At 33.1% G+C, this 12,516-nt stretch overlaps 1 long non-coding RNA gene across 1 annotated transcript; it reads left to right on the top strand.

Annotated features, from left to right (window-relative positions):
- Nucleotides 1–3,256: 3,256 nt before the first annotated feature.
- Nucleotides 3,257–11,657, top strand: LOC107873414. The gene is made up of 3 exons (XR_001675316.2): nt 3,257–3,749; nt 8,658–8,745; nt 10,868–11,657. It is a non-coding gene; the product is annotated as an uncharacterized LOC107873414 (long non-coding RNA).
- Nucleotides 11,658–12,516: the final 859 nt, after the last annotated feature.

Below are 12,516 nucleotides of genomic sequence, written 5' to 3'. Positions count from 1 at the left end.
ATGTTACTCGCTTTGTCCCAATTTTAGAATTTAGTCAGTCAGCCAATTTTTTTTACTAATATATTTTTTAAAAATATTTTAAGTTGTTAATCTTTGTGATTTTAGTATCTTTAATGTAATTTCAAATAATTTATGTTACTTGCTTTATCGCAACTTATGTGACATTATTAGAATTTCAAAAGTCAATCATATTTTTTACTATATGTTTTTTAAATATTATAAGATGTTAATAGTTATGAATTATAATTATTATTTTTTGCATAATTTTTAAATGTATAATATTTTACCAAAATAAAGTAAATAAATTAAAATAAACAAAGTACTAAACTTTTAAAACATGTTAAATTCGAAAACATCATTTGGATCAACAAATTACTAAATTAAAATAATAAAACATGCAAATTATAAAATGTCAAAACTATCCTGAATTTACGTGACACAAATATAATTTAGATAATCAATAAGATTCTTAATATGTTTTTAAATATTTTAAATTGTTAGCTATTGTAATTTATAATATTTTTATATAATTTTCAAGTAATATATAAACCATTTTTTTGCAATGCCTTGAATGGACAAGGTAAGACAGTACGCTCACTAGATCCATCATACTATTGCTAAAGTACACAGAACACTCACTGAATCTCGACATTAATTAGATCAACAAAATCAAACCATTGCCTGACGTGAACAGACGCTTTCTCATTAGACTGTTTGATCCGACTCCGTATTTACTCAAGCAAAGAGGAATCAAAACCTTTTTTTTCTTATGATGAGAGGGAAAGATCACTCGTAAAAACAAGCTTTCTCTTATATACGATGCCATCAGACGTGCATTCCTTAGGATCAGAAGGTTTTCTATCTTCATATTACCAAATTGGAGAATCACCAAGGCCTTTCGGCGATTCGACGCGTCCCCATACCTAAGCTAGACGCTTCACCTACTTGACCTCAGAGAGAATAGAATGAGTCGCCCTAGCCTTAGTCTTACTAAGAAAGAGTTCCACTCTTATGTCTGATGGCCACAGGGGAGTGATCCACTCTCCTTATTCAAATTTTTGTGGCATTAATATACACTTATATTCTTAAAATAATTTAAATTCTTAATTATTATAATTTATAATACTTTTTCTTCTATTCCAATTTAAGTAGCACTGAAATAAATTCGACAGTCAACCAAATTATATGATTGAAGCAGCGAAGTGGATATATCCTTAATGCCTTATAATACCTAATTAGAATTGATGTAGCAAAATTACTATGAGAAAATATTTGTGAAAAAATTTGAGTCTCATATAAGATATGTTAATTTAAAACATCAAGAATTAATTTATCATGTAATGTCAATTTTATTTTTATTAAATATTTTTAAATTTTTAATAACTAAATGACTTATAATAATTAATTAGGGGTGATATAGTAAAATTACGGTTGAAGCAGCTGAAGTAGACATGTTGTAAATGTCTATTTTATTTTTTTATTAAATATTATTAATTTTCTTATATGTAAATGTCTTACAATAATTAATTAGGGGTAATATAGTATAATCATGTATGTGAAGCAGCTGAAGTAGACATGTTGTAAATGTCTATTTTATTTTTTTATTAAATATTATTAATTTTCTTATATGTAAATGTCTTACAATAATTAATTAGGGGTAATATAGTAAAATCATGGAGCAAACATACTTGTGATTTTTTTAAATAAGTCCCATATAAGATTTCCTATTAATTTAAAACATCAAGAATTGATTTATCATTTATATCTATTTTATTATTTATTAAATATTATTAATTTTTAATATCTAAATTACTTTTAATAATTAATTTGAGGTGGTATAATTGAACAACGATTGAAGCAGCTGAAATAGACATGTCATAAATGTCTATTTTATCTTTTTTTAATTGAAACTTAAAATAATTAATTATGGATAATATAATAAAATCACGGAGCAGCTGAAGCAGGTGAAGAAGTAGGCATATTGACGAAGAGCTGCCTGCTTCTTCACTCTTATTAATAGTACTAGACATCGAAGGCCCGTTCTAAGCACGGGCCCAGTATATGTTATTTTTTATCATAATTTATGTGACACAAATATAATTTAGATAATTAATTATTAAAATAATTTTAATTTTTAATTATTGTGATTTATAATATTTTTTCTCCTATTTCAATTTAAGTGACACTGATATAATTTGAAAAGCCAACCTATGTAGAATTAATATAATTTCGATAGTCAATCAAATATTTTATTGTAATTTATAGACACTGATATAATTTTGAAAGTCTACCTATATGACACTATATAATTTTGATAGTCAATCAAATATTTTATTGTGCTTTATAATACATTTTCTTCTATTTCAATTTAAGTGACACTGATATAATTTCGAAAGTGAACCTATGTGGAACTAATATAATTTCAACAGTCAATCAAATGTTTTATGTTGACATATCATTTTGTGTCCATTTATGAATTATTATTAATTTTCTAATGCGATCATAATAATTAATTAGGGGTCATGTAATAAAATCATGATTGAAGAAGCGAAAAAGACATGTCTTAAATGACTTATAACAATTAATTAGAAGTGATATAATAAAATTACTATAAAAATTACTTGTGGGAAAAACATAAATGGGTCATATATAAAGTTAATTTAAAAATTAAATATTAATTTATTATCTTATGTATATTTTATATTTTTTATTAAATATTATAAAATTTTAATACTTAAATAACCTGTAGTAATTAATTAGGGTTGATATAATAAAATTACGATTGAAGCAGCGAAGAAGACATATCTTAAATGACGTATAACAACTAATTAAAAGTGATATAATAAAATTACTATAAAAAATACTTATGAAAAAAGCAAAGATGAATTTCATATAAGACATCAAATTAATTTTAAAAATTAGATATCAATTTATTGTTTTATGTCTATTCTATATTTTTTATTAAATATTATAAATTTTAATACTTAAATAACCTATAATAATTCGTTAGGACTAATATAGTAAAATTACGATTGAAGTACCTGCAGCAGACAGTACAAGCAGTCATGTCGACGACATACCTTGTTATCCCCACTTATTGTACATAGTAATATAGTGGTAATATATGTATATAAATATTATTATTATTATTATTTTAAGTTATTTATTTTTAACCGTTCGATCAAATGATTGGACGGTCCAAGCTTGAGTCAACCAAATCAGCTTATAATTCTGACTTCCCCATTTTCCAAAAAATAAAATGTCATTATCTCAATCCTTTCCCCAAAATTCAGAAAGAAGAAACGCCGCCTCTCTCCTCTCCCCTTCTCTGTTTCTCTCCCATCTCCACCACCCCCGTCCATCACTAACAGAAGCCACTTCACCAACTCCTGCACCCTGAAAATCCGCGCAACAGTGAAGAGTCAGCACGATTTTGGGGATAAAGGTGTAAAATTTTCAAATTTCATCTGGATTTTGCTTTTTTCTTCAGTTTTGGTTTCAAATCCGGATGTTCAAGTCCGGATTTGATCCTATAAATAGGGTGTTCTTCAACCCTAGAAAAGGCAGAAAAAGATTGAAAAAAAAAAAGGGAAAAAAGATTGGGAAAAGGGGCTTTTAAAAATCGGTGAAGAAACAATTGGCGGAAGAAGCAAAGTTTTGTGAGGAAATCTCTGAGTTCGGAGTCCTGATCGAGTTCGCGGCTGGAAAATACTTGACGTAGAAGCTCCAGTTTCGCTGCCCTAGAAAAGGTACGGATTTTGTCCTTTCTTCTCTCTTCATCTCCTTTTTCCTTCGTTTGGGTTCATAAGCATGTGTTTAGTCCAGATTCTGTAAAATCTCTCGTTGATGTGGTTGAAAAAATGAGTTCCGATCAAAATCCAAGTTGCTGTTAATATCAAACACTAGGCCTAAATTTGGTTGTTTATCAATTTTACGTTGTTGTTAACTCTGAAATTGGTTTTGAATGTGGGTTTTAAGTGTTGATTCTGCTAGTTCTGAAAATTAGATGTAAAATGCAAAACATGTTGCTTTTGATTCTGGAAATTGATTCGTGTATGAATACGCAATTTTCTTTCTTATCGTTTGACTACGATGTTGTTCTCGGGAGAATGAAGTTCACAAATTTGGTTTCGCTGAAAACTTATTTTTTTTCTTTTGAATAAGATAATGCTTGGAAGCTTCGAAAGTTGAGAAATTAGCCTTGTGATTCACCGTTGCCTTTCCCTTTTCAGTCGTCTTGATATTGTCGTTTGTTTAGCTTAAATGGTGTTATGGAAACTAATTTCCTGCTTGATGCTGATTTATTGTTGCCATTCTGTGAAAGGACCCTCACTTTGTGCTACTTTTACCCAAGATATAAAGCCATCTAAATGTTTTTTGATTCCTCTGGTCATTTTAGGGGCTACCACGAATAGCCCAAGATTATCGTTTTCCTTCATAAGCTTTGGGTTTGTTTAGTATACATAACAAGGTTGAAAATTTGTCACTATAAGGATGTCATATACTCCTTGAATGTGTCTTAACTTGGAAAGAATCCTCTCGTTTATGTGGAATGTTAAGGTTTGGTTTGAGGACAGCTCTCTGTTTTGCTTGTTTTTCGAATCTGAAAAAAACCCCTTACAGTATTCTGGTTGCTCACCGTTTTTTCAGTTTAGGTGTGAAACATTTTAAGATCAAAGGGGCTGCTTTCTTCCATCGCCTTTGCATTATCGTCCTGCAGGAAGTAGTTTCTTTTTAACTTTGCTATTTGATCGTAAATTTTCTTGAATCATTATGTTATCCATGGTGTGCGGTGTCTTATACGAATTAGACATTACTATGTGTCATGTCCTATTAAAATAGTTTCCATTGATTTGGAATTAGCAATATATGCATTATTTTGAAGGAAAAGGGGTCTTGTGAACACATTTATGAGTAGAATGTATCCCGCTTTAATTACGCGATTTTTATTCTAGCTTTGTAATTCACTGGTCGTGTTTGGTTTGGTGGTTATCCATTCTAGTCGATTCGTTCTGGTTACAAAAATATGAAATAAAAATTATCTTTTGATCGTTCACTTTGCTTATTCATGATTGAGTGTCAGTCAAACGTTTACAATTTTTGGACCATCCTTGAGCAAGTTCTGCGAGGTTCACATTTGGTGGCTCGTGAAGATCAGCATTGTGACTGTTTGGACGTTTCAAGACATGGTAATAGGCTTTGATTTCCCTCCTGTCCAGCTGTGCCTTTAATAGGCGTTCGCAGCCTCGGGTTTGGCATCAAAAGGGCTCCAAAAAGAGTTAAAAACTTTATGTATGTTGGTTGTTCGTCATGAAGTCTTTACGACTTTTTACTTGAATACTAGAACATGGCTTTAGTTGCTTAATGTGTCTCGGTCCAGCTGTGCGACTAATTGAATTCTCAACCTAGCTTAACATGAAAAGAGGCTCCACGAGTTTAAGATTTGAAATTTGATTCATACAAACTTTTGCAGGTTAGTGAAACTTGATTCTAATGCATGAACATGATCATAAGTTTTAACCAAGTCTTTTATATTCTTGTTTGGAGTGTGTCATCTATTTTGTATCTTTTGCTATTGTGTCATTAAATCGGTTTTAAGCCTCGAGTTCCAAGCCATAGTTACGCAATAACTCATCCTTTCTCGCAAGCATCCACTTTTTTGTTTCTTTGTTGGATTTTGATTTTCTTATTTGTGCAATTCAAGTTTGAAATCCTCCGAATTTGAGAGTTGATTCGTGGTCAAGAAAATCCCAGTGAACCGCTCTGCGAAGGGTTAATATCCTTCAAATTCCTAGAAATAATACAGTCATCTGAATGCTATTTTGTCCTCGTTTGATTTATTTTCTTGGGTGTGTGTTTAGAATCTTTGATTTTTATGAGACGAATTGAAATAAGTATTTGACAAAATAAATGTGCTTAAGAGGTCCCAAAGGCAGAGTAGTACTTTAAATTAATCAAATATGTGAACAATGGTACGATTTATCCTAAGATTCTGCTCACGCTTGTTTTGCTGCAACTTTCATATAAAGCCAGCTCGTGGTATGTTATTTTCGAAAGAAAAGATCATTGATTTTTTCTAAACTGGAGGCGAGGATTCTACCATTATCTTTTTTAGTGTTGTTGTGTTGTGAAGGATAAAAAATGTGTATCCGTATGGTTAAGCATGTATGTTTATTTGGTGAGATTCCATGAATATATGTTATGTAAAAATAGTAGCATCATATATCTTTTGAGCATGGCATAACACTTAATTTTGTGATATGGGCATCTTGATTTGTCTGCTTGTACTTGGAATTTCATTTGAATGAAAGTCAGAACCTATCTAATGATATGTTTTAGGGTTAACCTGGACATGTTTTATTATTTTGCAAAAGTATGCTAGTGTATGAATAGGTGACTTGCGCTAATTTAGAGTTCGGTTGTGATATTTTCTTGACCGTCTTCGAATCGAACTTGTGAATGTGACTTTTTTTTTTCTCTCCAAGTGCACGGCTGATGCACACGAGTTTGTGGCTTTCTCCATATTTTGTTCTTTTTCCATCATCATGCTAGTTTGTAAAGGAGAAAATGTGGAAAAGGTTGTTTTCTTTTGTCCAGTGATTGTTCCTATTTAGTCTTTCCCTTTGTGTGTTTTCATGAATCGGGTTTGTCGATATATTTCGGAGCTCGTAGCACTTAAGCAAAGATATGGAGTTATTTCATACCGATTATATCTACATCTTTGCTTTGTCTTGCTCTTTTCTTTTGCCAATTTCGATTCTTGAAATAAAAGCTTATGGGTGATCGTCATTTTACATCCATCTCTTCATCCTTAAAGAACTCATGAATTTTTCCTCCCCCCACACCCTTCGTACGTTCCTTTAATGGGTTACTCATAAAACCTTTTGGATTTTCATTCTTGGTTGAGGAGAATAAGGTTAAGTCTACACTCACAATATCTCCAGGATTTTGGTCTATTATATTGTTCCTTTAAGTGTGTCGCTATGGTAATGTTCTATGTTTAGCTCATAGGAGCACCCTCTCTCTAAAAAAAAGCGACGTAAGAAATTTCAGCAAGGTCCTTCCATTAATTTGTTCTGCTCCTATCTATTTGGACATATAAGTAAAGCAAGTCTAAATAAGGCAATCAGTCGTCCCTGCGATTCATGCTTGTGAAATTTTATTTCTTTGATTGCAAAATACCATGAAATTTGTCTATCCCGTATCTTGTTACCACTGTCCTCGCTTCAGTTTTGTGTTATGGTTCCATTTCTTTGCAAGCCTTGCAATCCATCTGAGGGTTGAGTTTGAATCTATCTAACATTGCATATATTAATGTTGGATTTTTCCACGCTGCTACAAGTAAATAAGATAATCCCCAAGTGGCTGTGGTGTTTTGCCTTAAGCCAAAAGCGCAACTATTCTTGGTTTTATTAAAGAAAAACTGCTGCAGGATCGTACAAGGAATAAGTTTTTTTCTTACAAAGTGCTCTCATTCAAAGCATGTTTCTCTCAATTGCACATAAATATTTTTTTACTAGTTACTAATCTTTATATTTTTTTATTTCACATGTGAACTCGGGAGTCGGAGTTCCACAATGAAACTCATTTTTGACCCGACAATTGGGTTAACCGCCTCTAGGGTCACGAGAGCTTCGGAGTTACGCAAAATAGAATTCAAACTCCATGAGTAGTAGTATCTCTTAACCCCTTCTCTTTTTTTATTCTTGTAATGTTGTTAGTCTTTTGGAACTTGGATTTGTAATTAATTATCATTATTATTATTACCGTATTTAAGGTATATTGTTCATTTATTACATATTCAGTCATGCATTCATGTAACAGTGCAGTTATATAATTATGCATCCGAAATGCATTCTCATTGTGAGAAACTTAGTTCCTCGGAACATTCAGTCATGCATTCATGAATCAGTTACACATGCATCAGATATGCATGTTCAGTATGTTATTTTCAGCTTGTCAGTCATGAGATCATGTTCTAGTTATCATGTTCAGTTTATGTTCAGTTTGTTGTTTCTCCTCTTAGTCAATCTCATTCGAGGACGAATGTTCTCAAGGGGAGATATTGTAATACCCCAAATATTTTCAGCAAATTTCATCCAGAGAATGCCTAGTATTAGCTTCTAAAGTGTAGGATAAATATTCCATGAGTAATTTTCAAGATTTTCAATTTTTGTCATGTGGAAAATTCAATAAGCTTTCCATCGATCTGAGTAAGAAGTTATGACTATTTCAAGTTTTCATCAAAAAATAGCACCGTATTAGTCAGTGGCGCGCCGCGCCACAAGAGGAAATGGAATTTGGCAATTTCCAGTAGGTGTCCGCGATTATGGTGCATTGCGTCAGCACTTAAATTTAAAATTGTCTTTTTTCCAGTGTCTCAGCGTGATTTCCCATGCGTCGCGCCAAAGTTTCAGGTCACGAAGGAAGGGGCAACGCGATGGCTCCGCATCACACCATTCCTCAATATCCTAATTGTCAATTTCCAGTGACACAGATCGATAATGCCGCATCGCGCCAGGGGCCCAGTTGGGGGAAAATTTATTGAAATTAAAATGATGCGTCTAGGGTTAAAAGGGTCAATTTCCTACCACTATTTAAATCCAATAACATGTGATTTAGCCATTCTTCACAAAAAATATATTATTTTCTCTCAGGTTTCTCTCAAGAACAAGCAAGGGTTTCTATTGGGGATTCAAATTCAAGGAGGTTTCACCATCAATCTTCACGAATTCATGAACTAAGGTATGCATAGTGTTCATTCATGAACTCCTTTCATCCATGAAACCCAAGAATTCTATTTCTAAATTCAAGTTATGGATTTTCTTATGAATTTCATGATTGGGCTACTTTTGTTTATGTTGATAATGAGTAATTGAATTGTATTCCATAAATGAGTGTTAAATTTCATATGGGTTATTTGTATCGGTATAGATTCATGAAACCCTAGGACTAAACCCTTGAATGATTAAATTGGACTTGAATCACGACAGTTAATTGTTGTATGATGTTGTTTACGCATTCTATGCCTACTATGTGTTTGGTTGAATGCCTAAATGAAGGGAAAGTATCTAATTAGCATGATATCATGAAATCCCTATGTACGTACAAGCTTATGCCTATCACATGTTTGATAAAATGCTTCAGTAAATGTATTATGATGATTATTATGTGTTAAGTAAGTCATGCTTTGACAGTTTCCTTCCATCGAATCTTGGGGGTATTTATACCCGAAACATTAGCTATATACCTAGAGCTATGTCATGTTTTCATGATACTCTCAGTCAAGCTAGGAATCCTTAGACTTCAAATAGTCTTATGACTCAGGAAATCTCCATGATCTCATGACTCAGTCAGTTGTCAGATATCCGTAGTATTCCGTCAGTCAACGGAACTTAATAACCTAGCTCATGTTCAGTTCAGTAAATCATGTTCAGTGTCTATTCAGATGGGAGTAGGAATTACCACCGAGTGAACCCAAGGATGGGGACACACACTATCAGATGAGGGTGTGATCCTTATAAGTCATCCTTTTGTTCCAGAACTATGTAGCCTGCATAGGTTGAGACATCAACACTGTTCGATGAGGGTTGATGAGGTGGATAGGAACTGTCAGATAAGGGGCCCGCCATTCTCTTTTGGGGACACTATCAGATAAGGGTTGCCCACAGCTTGTCCTTACCAGTGGCACGGTATTGACACCCTTTCAATTGGGGTTATAGATTGGACGCCAACTCAGCCATAATGGCGTATTGGGGGCACGTCGGTTAAATACTACCTCCAATAGTTTTAGTACCAGTCTCAGTAAAAGAACTCAGATAGTTCTTTAGATTCAAGACTGTCAGATGCAGTCAACTCAGATACAGTAAAGAACTCAGATAGTTCCATCAGATTCAGGACTATCAAATATAGTCACCCATGTTACCAGTTAAATTCAGATACAGCTATTTATGCTATCGGTGATTTCACTTATTAGTATGTTATGTCATCAGTATTCAGATTCAGTAATCATGATATCACAGTGTTAGTTACAGTTACGTATTTATGTATGCATTCTCGCATTTATGTTAGACAGTCAGCTAGCATTATTCATGCATGTTAACCCTTGCATTAGCGTACCTCACATGTATACTCAGTACATTCAGAGACACGAGTTCAAGATGAGTAGTAGATTCTAGTCCCAGCAGTTAGAATAGAAGTGAGTCCTCATACTTCAAGGACATAATTATTTTCCACTATTTCATTGATTAGTTATTAGTTGGAGTTAGTTGGGGGCATGTCCCATCAACTCCTTATTCAGATTATTCAGACAGTAGAGGCTTTCAGATTAGATACAGACTATTATATTTCAGACTTCAGTGTTTACAGATTTGTTTTGGGTATTGTATTACCCCATAGATGTTATCTCATCCATGTTATGTTCAGTATTGAACCTTATGGATTTTTCAGTGCATGTTTCTGCATTATTCTGTATTTTATGCAGTATATAGGTACATATATTAGTCATAGGTTAGCTTGTGGTATTCTGGTTTAGGAAATCGAGGTATTACAGTATGACAGATATGTGTACGCAGTACATGGACAGGGTAAGTTTACTTTTCCTAATATATCTTTCTAATCTACTAAATAAAGAAGAAACTAAACAACAGATGTATCATCTGTTACAACAGGCGTGTATTCTTTTGTAACTTGTGGTAGTTTTATTGCAACATATTACCCATCTTTTGCATAAGTGAGTTAGATGGGTAATTTGTGAACAGATTCAGAGAACCCTCTGTAACAGATAAACCATCCATTATATCTTTCCACTATGTTTTCCTTCTTTACAATTACTAACCTATTTAAAAATTGACTTCTTATATTACAGTGTGTTAAAGAAATTCTCTGCCTCATGAGAGGCAGTTAGCGTACCCAGAGGCTTATGATATTGCTGATAGGATAATCGACTTTGACTTATACAAGAATTTCAAGGATAGATACGATGATCTCAGTAAATGAGCATGAACTCCCAGTGGCGCAGGATTTTATTCATTAGTTTTTGGGTTCCAATGGGATGAAGAAATCATAATATGTCAGAGGGGAGAGGTCAAATCCACATGGCAAGATCTAGATGGGACAAAGAGGATTCTTGGAGTCATTAACATGGACGACATACGTTATTGGGCTATTGAGATACTACTCGAGGAGGGAAAGATCAAGGTTTATGACTGCAACTTACCTTCCTTGGACGAGGGCAATTTTTTACCCACATGCAGCCACTGTTGGAGTTGTTCCCCATTTTGTTGAGGCAGAGTAAACTGATGGATTAATTGCCAGTGAAATTTTTTATGAAACAACCATAGGATTTTGAAGGTCGAAATAAGGACATGTACCTTTCAAAAAAATAAAACTGATGCTGCATGTGGGTTGTACGCGCTTGCACACATCGAATGTTTGTTGACCGACACAGAAATGGTCGAGCCAATGACCTTTTTGTACGACAATGCCATGGCAAACATGCAAAAAGTCTGGGCTTATAGGGTACTAACTGGACGCTTGGAGCCTATGTATTGAGAAGAGCTTGCGAAATAACAATTTTTATTTCATCACTTCACCTTACATACGTAACTTTACATATAGTGATAATTTTTTGACATTTTACAATAATTACGCTTGAATATCCGTGTGCTCAACAACATTAAACCAGTAGAAAATACAAATACACCACCATGAGAATTTCAGCAATTAGGCTTAAATATTCATGTTCCTAACAACACCAAACTAGTAGCAATAACGCCAACAATGTACTATCTTCTTGATTGATTTTGTTTCTCTTCAAAAGCCTTGACTTTCTTCAACAAACTTCAGATTACACGATTTGTTTCTGAAGGGTGTCGTTCTTCATACCAATCAAAGTAATCACATCCACCCAACTTCTATAAAATCAAGACCCAATTACAAGTAAATAATTAATCAACTAGTTAAAGAAAAAAATATTACCTTTGAAATATTACAAGTAAAAAATCTATGACTTGGATTTTGTTGAGTCCAAGAAGTCTTCAATAGAGCTTCATGACCACACTTACAATATCAAAAATCTTTATAACAAAAAATAGTGGATGAGCTCGACATTGTCAAGCTCAGTTGAAAAAAATAAAAAATATGCAGAAAAATCAAATACAAATAATTTGAAGAATTTGGATAGAGAAAAATAATGATGAAGAAGAAGATTTGGAAATTTAGGATTAAATTTTAGGAAGAAGATGAATGTATAAGAGATAAAAAAAATTGTTGACGGCCAAATCAGATGCCAAGTCAGTAAAAATGGGGGTTCAACAAGCCTTAACTACGTGAATTACATGCGAGCTGCCAAAGTGAAAGATCACTGCAACTTTAGGTTCCTATCGATGGGTTCCATCTTTTTTATTTCAAGTCACTTTACTTTACATATAGTGACAATTTTTTATGTCTAATGAAAGTTGAATTTTTTATAATGGAATAGATTGTCCATCTATTGTAAAAGACCTTCTACCTGTT

The sequence above is a fragment of the Capsicum annuum genome, chromosome 6, assembly GCF_002878395.1.
Source record: "Capsicum annuum cultivar UCD-10X-F1 chromosome 6, UCD10Xv1.1, whole genome shotgun sequence".
In the NCBI taxonomy this organism is placed as follows: Eukaryota; Viridiplantae; Streptophyta; class Magnoliopsida; order Solanales; family Solanaceae; genus Capsicum; species Capsicum annuum.
Note: the sequence above shows the minus strand (reverse complement) of the source record. Positions and strands in the feature narration are given on the sequence as shown.